General features: G+C 41.1%; 1 long non-coding RNA gene across 4 annotated transcripts; it reads right to left on the bottom strand.

Moving 5' to 3' along the window:
* Positions 1 to 3174: 3174 nt before the first annotated feature.
* LOC127334464 (uncharacterized) lies at positions 3175 to 8884 on the bottom strand. Of its 4 annotated transcripts, none has more exons than XR_011747275.1 (7): positions 8575 to 8884; positions 8379 to 8490; positions 7530 to 8310; positions 6937 to 7064; positions 5647 to 5718; positions 3580 to 4703; positions 3175 to 3501 (listed from the first exon to the last, which is right to left on the bottom strand). It is a non-coding gene; the product is annotated as an uncharacterized lncRNA (long non-coding RNA). The 4 variants fall into 4 exon arrangements; XR_011747274.1 differs by having other exon boundaries at positions 7530 to 8307; XR_011747276.1 differs by having other exon boundaries at positions 8383 to 8490.
* Positions 8885 to 9553: the final 669 nt, after the last annotated feature.

Raw genomic sequence — 9553 nt, 5'->3', positions numbered from 1 at the left:
TGATATTTGTCTTCTTTTTCTTTCATAAAAATGACATCTTTTGATGATGCCCTGGGTCCGTGCTAGATAACATGACGTCGCACGACGCCCTGGTTTGTATGTATACTAACTCAATCGGGTGTCATACTAAAATAGACAATTAAAGTGGCACTTCATTAATTCATTGAGGGACTATATATACTCCCTCTGTTTCAGTTTACTAGTCCTACGCGTATCTCTAAATTTTCAATTTGACCAATTTAACATAAGATATATAATACAAAAAATATACCCCATTAGAAATTTTAGATTTTATACTTTCTAATGACTTAATTTTTATCATTCATGAAGGATTTAAGAACTAAAGTGATAAACTCACAGTTCGAAGCTTCTGAACCTAGTTATATCTCAACTTGGCCTCTTTTTTAGTTGGTATTATTAATATGCCCTACTTTAACATTAATAAGTAGTTTAACATAAAAAAAGGAAAGTCATGACATGCTACTATATTTAGTTCACAAGACGGCGTATAAAAGGGGATACATGCATGCATGCATGTGGTAGAATCAACAGCTCTACCGGGCCTAGGGCGTAGTTTGTAGGGGAAGGAGGGAGAGGTGTGCGGACGAGGCGGCGGACGCCGGCGGCTGGGCGCCGTCGTGCGCGCGGGAGAGAGGAAGGCGGCGGCTGGGTTTTGGGAGACCGACTCCTCAGGGAGTCGGCAATAATGAATCTGATTATTGCTTGATTGTTTTGCATCGTTACATCTGATATATAAAGAGCTAAACCCTAAACCGACCTAAACTGATAATGGGCTAAGCCGCCGTGGTGGCGGTGGCCGAAGGAACGGGCGGCGGCGCGGACGACGTGGTGGTGGGCGGCGGAGAAGACATGATCGCAGCCGAGCTAGCTGATACCAAATTGGTAGAATCAACAGCTCTACCGGGCCTAGGGCGTAGTTTGTAGGGGAAGGAGGGAGAGGTGTGCGGACGAGGCGGCGGACGCCGGCGGCTGGGCGCCGTCGTGCGCGCGGGAGAGAGGAAGGCGGCGGCTGGGTTTTGGGAGACCGACTCCTCAGGGAGTCGGCAATAATGAATCTGATTATTGCTTGATTGTTTTGCATCGTTACATCTGATATATAAAGAGCTAAACCCTAAACCGACCTAAACTGATAATGGGCTAAGCCCCTAGTTGGGCCCATGGTTGGACCCCCTCCTAACATAACCAATACCGGTCATAACAGCATGAAATTCACGCGAGCCATCAAGACCCCCTTCCCTTGTTAGTATGGAGTCTTTATGTGAGTATTTAATAATGTTGGTGTGTCAATAGTAAAGCCAAAGTACAAAAGTAAGTGGCACAATTTCATTCATAAAATAAGACTAGTTACCTTGTTTTAGAACTAAATTAGAAAAACTCCCACGTTAAAGCCACTGAACCATTTTTTTCACAACTTGACTTCTTTTTGAGTAGGTATTCTTACTATGAATTAGTTTGATATAAACAAATATTGAAATCACAAAACTTAGCATTTCTAACAGAAAGCCAACATGTTTCGTTCCGGTCGGCCAAGGGTGGTGTATAAATTAATAAGCAACCTATGGGGGCACATATGCATGAATTCATGACAAAAACCTATGCGAACCCATTATTGTTGGTATGAAATCCTTTATGTAAATAGTAAAATCTAATACATCACCTTCAAGTGACACTTCATTCATAAACATGACTGTCATGTGGAGAAATATAGGACTAAAGTGGATAAGTTCCATCTTGAAGCGGTTAAGGACCAACTTTTGTCGTTAGCAACATTTAAATTGTGTTTATTAATGGCATTATCCCGTTTTCACAAAGCTAACGTTCCCAAGACATTACTCCTTATGTGGAAGGAAATTAGCTTTGTATATGTTTATATATTGTTTAATTTTTCATATTGAACACTTCTAGAAAATGGTAACCCATTTTTTGCAAACACTTGTTTTTGCTGGACCTAATTGAGCCCGGCTATGTTGAGCGACGGTAACCTTGAAAGGGAACGGGCAAGTCAATGAAAGGTGGGTATTAATTTTTCTTGGCCCCCACGTCATTATCCACGGGCCTAATTAATACCACCCTCTCCCATTCCCTCTCTCTTTTATTCCATCGCACCTCTAGATAACCATGTTGGTGTGATAAGAAGCTTCCAAGTACATTGCAGCCACACGCAAGAAAACATTAGTGACGTGTCCGATCGCGCACGTCATTGCTAATTTCCCTATCGAGACATGACTACACATGGGTATTTTCTGCAGCCTTCTTGTCCATATTCATTCCCCCATTCATCAAACCCCAACAACGATTCCCTCTAGTCCTCTGGCCCATCCGCAATCCCACACCGCCTCCTTTGCAAAATCGCGTCACCACCCTTCACCTTTACGTACGTTAAGCTCGTCCCATCGGGCACTGTAGCTAGGTGCACACAAAACTCTAGCTCCGGCCACGTACAGGACTGAACAACGATAACACAAGTGAGTTCCTCCTTCTATCCACATCCCTATCTCATATCCCTTGTCATCCATAATAATACTTGACTTCCACCATCTTTCGCTTGGCGCCCATGCGCACGAACCATAATCAACAAATCCTGTATAAACTGTAACCAACAAATCCCATGAACCCTAATCCCCAAATCCCTAGTAAACCCTAAGTTTGTCATATGATTCAGTCGTAACTTACTAGGTTTTAGATAGTTTATGTTTGGTTGCTAGTCGTATTCACATATTGTACTCCCCACGACTTATGTAAATCCTAAATCCGCCTTATGATTAGGTCATAGTATTTTTTGTTGAGTTGTATTGTTGATGGATGAATCAATCGGTTTTACCTTGGCACAAGACCATGTTTAGTGCTACTATTATGTTAACTAGCAATGAAGGTGCGGCGGCACGCCGCACCGACGGTGTAATATGATGGTTCTGATATTTTTAAGACCATACTTGAATTTTGTTTTTGTTTAAACAATAAGATTTAAGATGGTTGGTAATGAAATTTGATGTGGCATACACTGAAATTATGTGCATAAAAGGTTAATCTTGAGGATCAAGTAGAGGGACACAAAATTGTAGTCTGCCGAATCTACAGAATTCCAACTGGTTACAGGTAACAAGAGTATGACAACAACTGCTATGAAAGGTAACAATTGTATCATCAGCCGTTTGGGCTTTATTACTTTAAAGCTGGGCACTTTGTGCCTTATGTTTAAAAACTGCTATGAAAGGTAATTAGAAACAGGTGAATTCTGCAACTTTCTATGCCTGTGGCATCTTAGAGGCAAAAAAATTATGTATACAGAGTAATAGCAAAACTAAAGAGAACAATTCTCATATTGAGAGTTGGTATAACTTGTCTTCAAGGAACCTAAATAACTGTCAGACTGAAATAGCAGCTAGCTTCTAACTTGTGGCTAAGCACTTTTTTCATCATGGTTCTGCCCAGTCAGCCAGATGTGTCCAACAATCAAGAAGCACAGCAAAAGAATACAATCTACATTTTCAATCGATTTTCAAGTCAGATCTCAAACAATCGAGCAATTAGCAGTAAGAAGAATATGAAGGCACTCACAGTTGGGGTGATCCGGCGGAAGAGAGGAGCCGTCGGCAGCCTGGAGGAGATAGCAAGGTACTTCCACTGGAGGCCGAGGGACTGGCCTTGGTCAGTTGTTGCAGTCACATATTATCATTCTACGGGCTGTTTTCCTTAGGTAATATAAAGGAGAAGTAGAAAAATAAGCAGTACCAAACTCCTAATCAGCAGATATTAACAACTAAATATATGCAACTACCTCACCTGTAGTTGAACTGATCTGTATTCATAGGAAACAAATTGTAACCATTATATGACCTTCCTCCTTTAAGTAGATGGTTATATACATCATAGAACATGAAACGAATTATTTTATCAAGTTGTTTTTCTTTGGTCATACAAAAGATTAGAAGCAAAAGAAGTAGTATCTAATCATGCGCTAATTAATACTAAATATCTCCGCGCCATATTTTTTTTATGAAAGGCACATAGCCCACACTTTTTATAGCGCGAAAAAATGGATTCAGTTTCTTGGTAGTGTGACAATATAGTGAAAGGAAAAAAAGTAAGGTAATGTGTAGAAAATAATTAGTCTTTCGACTATCATTTGATTTTATTTCAGTAGTGGGTATAAGACAACGATAATTGTGTTATTCAGATTCATCTAAATAGCAGATGACCACTTCGGTTTATATCAAGAGACATATGGACAAAGAGTAGTAGCATCTCAATAACAAATGACCAAGAGTTACCTTGCACGTATAAATGGTCCAATGCAAAAATAAACAGATCAGGTGGAAAGTAATCTGCTGTTTGGCCACAAAATCCGAAGGAAAGTTTACCATCTAGTAAAGGTTGTTCGGTTGTTACAGATTTTCATCGGTGAATTATCAAGCAACACAAATGAAATAGCTGAATGAGCCGTAGGACAGCAATACAACCACCACCGGTTGCTAGCAAAATCAACAGAAAATTAGCAAGTACGTGTACATGCCTTGGTTCGTTCAATAAAAATTTGTTCAAACACAAGGGCCAGCTAGACGAATTACATATAGCTGTCGGAAACTTCGGAAACTTCAACGCAGAGTCCACATTCTCCAGCTGCTCCAAAGCTGGCACAAGGGTGGCACACGACCCATGCGTTGTCTTCACTGAAATGCACCCTTGAAACAAAGAAGAGACAAACTACATCAGTTGTCTGCATACACATGGTCAGACAATACCAAATAATAACAATTACAGTGGCAGGCCACACATATTCTAGAGATATAACCGAGTAAATTAGATATCCGTCGAGACAAATACAATCAGAACATGTAGAGTAAAATCAATTTCATTAATTTGCAAAAATTCAGTTGAAACAGAGGATTTAGGACTTAGGAGAGTAGGCATAACTGACATTTTTGTCCTCTAAATCACTTCCATTACACGCCGAATAAAATGGTTCCTAAGCCCAAGTTTTATGGCATGTAAACATGAATTCAAAATTTGGAGAGCAGATTGTATTCACATGATTCAAAAATAACAAACTTGAAAGTTCTAAGCTGCACAAAGGACAAATATGAGATATGAAACAGAGAACCTTGTTAATTTATTAAGCCATAAATATTACCAACGCCGTAGAAGCTTGGCAGAGTGAGAGGGTGTTATAAGGTATTTAGCAGCCCTAAATTGATAAACTTTACTTTCAGTATACTGATAATGCAGGCATCACCACTACCTAATATTGAGCACGCAAAGGAACCTGAAAAACAGGCATCATAGCGATAATGAATACATATTTGATGAGACAAACACATGATGTGCAAACATATATCTTCCCTTTTGCAGATACATAAGTGTTTTCCGCTTTCATGCATTTCTGAAACCAGAGGAAATAATATTCTCAATAGGCATTTGTAGGCCTGCAGGGACTGAAATAACTCATAAAAAAGTGTGCCTGACTTAATCTTTTGCCAACTCATAAATGGATGTCGTACAAATATGATCCATCTCTAAGATAGATTATCTCGAAAATCTAAGGAAATAACTTAGTAACCTGTCTGCCATAGAAGAATAAAAAGATCAATGGTGCTTAAATAACATGGAGCAAAGCAATCACCTCACCTGCAAAACTATGTAGGAATCTCCATAACAAAATCGACCATAACCAGATTCTCCAGAAATAACTCAGTTCACCTGCCAACCAAAATTAAAAAACAATTTTATATAGTTCAATACATCTTGTCCAAAGAGCATCTAAAAGGCCTAGTTGCACGGAAATTTGATCAGCTAAACACAACAAAACAAAGTTTCTTAACAAATAATGTCAATAAACCCAAAATGCCAGAACAATACTAACACCCTTTCTTAACAGTTTTCAGCAATACTCAGCCGCTACTTTTTGACAGCAAGCTGAAAGAGCAAAGCAACAGAGATCACTAAATGCTTGAACCTTGTAGTAGTACTGTAGTACTTCTTTCTGAGCTGAACACTAAATTATTCTATGAAGCAACAGAAATCACTAAATTCTTCTATGAGAGTTTATCCAGGGGACTCCTGATGTCATCTCAATTACTTTTCATATCCATCTGTGCTACTTCTCTGTTAATGTTGACCCATATTATTAAGAGAGAAGTGGCAACATTATTGTTGCAAACATGTTCATATGGAAAGCACATTTGCAGAGGTTCAAAAAACATCTTATTAAACTTCAGTTGCTAGATTGCCTTATCTTGAGCAAGTTTGTCCAACTATATTCTCCTATAACCCATACATTGGATTAAAATTGTAAGCATCCAAACGGACAAACAATGACTACTTATGCAGAATACTATCATCACCCCTTCTTCTTTGATCCTCTCTCAATTTCATTTTCTTTAAGTAAAAAGTATATGGTATTGCGAACACGAAAGAATAACTTGATTAATACAAGACTCTAGTGCGAATGCATGGAGAAAAATTATCAAGCAAAATACTGTCAAAGCCAAATGAACCAACGAATACATAAAGATAGACACAAAAACCAAATACCTTCCCTAACTAAGATAGGTGAGAAGGACACAACAATAAAGAAATGCGCATGTATGCTAAATACAAAGAATCTCAAGTTTTTCTTTGCAAGACTGAACCCTAGCCTTAATGCAGAAGAATGATTTGCATGGAACCTGCAGTTTGAAACATGCCATGAGGATATTAACTTGGAAAGTATAAAGGAGAGGAAGACTATGAAGTCCAGCAATAAATTGGATAAACCTTGTGTTTACACATCAATAGCACAAGATGTTCTTCGAGAGACGAGAGAGTTCAGGATAAGATGGATACAGTAACAAACAATCTCCTTTCACATCAATGCAGTTGTTCACCAAATAAAAAGGATGCTATGTCAAGACAGAGTCAAAAGAAGAGCCAATTCACCTAATCTCGCCGGTGAATGCGATGCCCCTGCGCAGCGCACCCAGCCGTTCTGTGCTTTACTCCCAGATCTTGAGCAGCTGCAGCCTCCTGCCATGACCAGAGCCTAGCTAGATGTCCTATCGTGGATTCTCAGTAATCACCGTATACGCTGTCATTCACTCCAAGTAGACTGAGCAGCTATAAATAAGTGTTGCGTAGCTCGTGTTTGTGCATAATTCTATAATATTAGACTATTAGTAGATCACTGGAACCACACAATCAATTCTTCTCTCATCTCTAATACATTTCACTTTTGACCATTTACAAAGCGTTAAAGATTTCAAAATTGATTTTACATGGTAATGCAATTCTTTACATGTAATTGAACACATCCCTAATTTCTTCATCTCGTACATAAAATTCTCTTAAATAAATACTACTCAACAAACCTAATGTTATGGAATCGTGAGCCCAGGTTAGCTTATAATTCTGCAAGTTTGAAAGATATGGTCTGTTGTTGGTAAAAGAATAGATTTCCACGGGCAATAACACACAGGTTAAATTTTGAACTAACTATGAATTATACATTTTGCACCGGCTGGCTAATAACTCACCTTTTCTTGTTGTTAGCCCTGGCCGGTGCTGCAGCTGTTGCGAAAGCCATGCTGTCGACCCCAGGGGACGCCTGCTGGAATGAGACCCTGTCACCAATGGCGTCTCGGCCCAGGGCATTGGTGTAGTGGAAGCCGACGGCGGTGGAGGAGGGTAAAAGGCCATGGCCAACACGGCCGGCGGCGCGGAGACGGTAGCATCATTGGTTCCCGAGAAGACAGCCGCGAGCTAGGGCATGGTCTGGAAGATGTACTATGGCTGAATCGCAGCGAACTGCTGTCGTTGCTGCATCTTGAGCGGAACCAGAACAGTCTGCTCCTCCATCTAGTACATCAAACTCATGAACCTCCTGAAACAATGCAATAATCAGATTATGCAAGGTATTAAGAGAGGGAAAAAGAGAAAAATAGATCCAGCGCTCAAACGGCAAATTAGGGAGATAAGATGTTGTTGTAGGGAGATGGGATGAGTTGGGGAGAAAGATTCTTTGTGGTTGGTTCGTCGGCCTCCTCCATTGGTCCTGCAAATGAGAAAAACGGGGGATAAAAGAAAGGGGATAAAATATGCAGAGCTGCTACAGCCGGAGACTTATCTTTTGCCGTTCGTCACGGATGCTCTCGGTCCCCGTTTTCTGCAAGCCGCTGACGAACGACCAGATACTATCGCGCGGTTACGATCAGATGAGGCGGCCGCCGCTCGCCTTGGTTCGAGGACCCGCCGGCGGACGAACTCCAGTATTCGCCGGCCTCTTCACGTCTGCATCCTCACCGACCCCATGGCCTGCTGAGAGAGAAATAGAAGATGAGAGAGAGACAGAGAGATGGGAGAAAGAGGAGATGAGGCGAACGTACCTACGCAGAGATTGCGGTGGCGACTGCGGCTCCTGCTCCTTCTCCATCACGCCGCAGCCGCTGGCGTAGTTGTTGGAGATGTCGTCGAGGCCGCCTTCTCCGTCCTTGCCGTCTGCACCGCCGGATGAGAGAGTGAGGATAAGGTGAGGTCAAAGAGAGAGAACTGCATCCGATACATATGTTTCTGTCCTCTCACATCCCCATCCAGTGCCGCCAGCAAAGCCTCAGGAACCGCCGCTCCGATTAGACCTCGTCTTGCTCCTGCATCTTCATCGTTGATGAGTGAAGATCTAGGTCACCTAGTGAAAAATAAAGCGCCAACACGATCATGGATAAGGAGGGGGCCGGCGCGAGACATGAAGCCGACTTCGCCGGAGCACGTGGGATGCAGTCCATCGAGCTCGTCCTCCCCGCCGGTGCGTCAGGGAGAAGACGGTTCAGCCGGTGAAAGTGGAGAAATTACGGGGAGAGAGGAGAAGATTCTGAAGAGAGATACACGTGTATGGGCCGGGGCAAATTGATAGAAAGTTGGCACGCGGCAGCACCGCTTTGACTATCGACCGATGACCCACCATCCAACCACAACATAGCTACGGTCACAACAGAAAAGTACCTAGAAAACGCACCACTGAGCTTTATTAACACACGTTGACACCACATACAATCCGAGCAGACCACCAAATTGCTGTACAACCCCAAACGTTACACATCAAAAAGGATGTAAAAACCAAAACAACAAACAATACACGTGTTAGTGCTAGGTTAATTCAGATTGAGGTCCAAAAATCTAAGAAAAAACGAAGTTGTTAAGGTTTAATATAGTAGTTATGATCATGTAATTGATGTATTGCTTATTTTTGTTGAGTTCATATGACATGATCAGTTTTGGCCAATGTTTAAATGATGCCATATTTGTGGACTCGGAACCACAAATTTTATATGGCACAGACATAGCATGTGAGTTGTAGTACGTATCTACGCTACACTGCTCATGAAGTAACCACTACAAACTTGTGACTTCGCTCTGTGAAGTTTCTGGATCTAAGTCCGCAATGAGGAAAACCTCAATTCCGTGTTTTATTTTTAGTACAAAATCATGTTTACTTATACTAATATGTTGATGATCATGTACTTGATGTATTGTTGGTTTTTGTTTAGTTCATATGACACCATAT

The sequence above is a fragment of the Lolium perenne genome, chromosome 6 (genome assembly GCF_019359855.2).
Source record: "Lolium perenne isolate Kyuss_39 chromosome 6, Kyuss_2.0, whole genome shotgun sequence".
Taxonomy (NCBI): Eukaryota; Viridiplantae; Streptophyta; class Magnoliopsida; order Poales; family Poaceae; genus Lolium; species Lolium perenne.
This window is presented reverse-complemented; position numbering and strand designations above follow the sequence as displayed.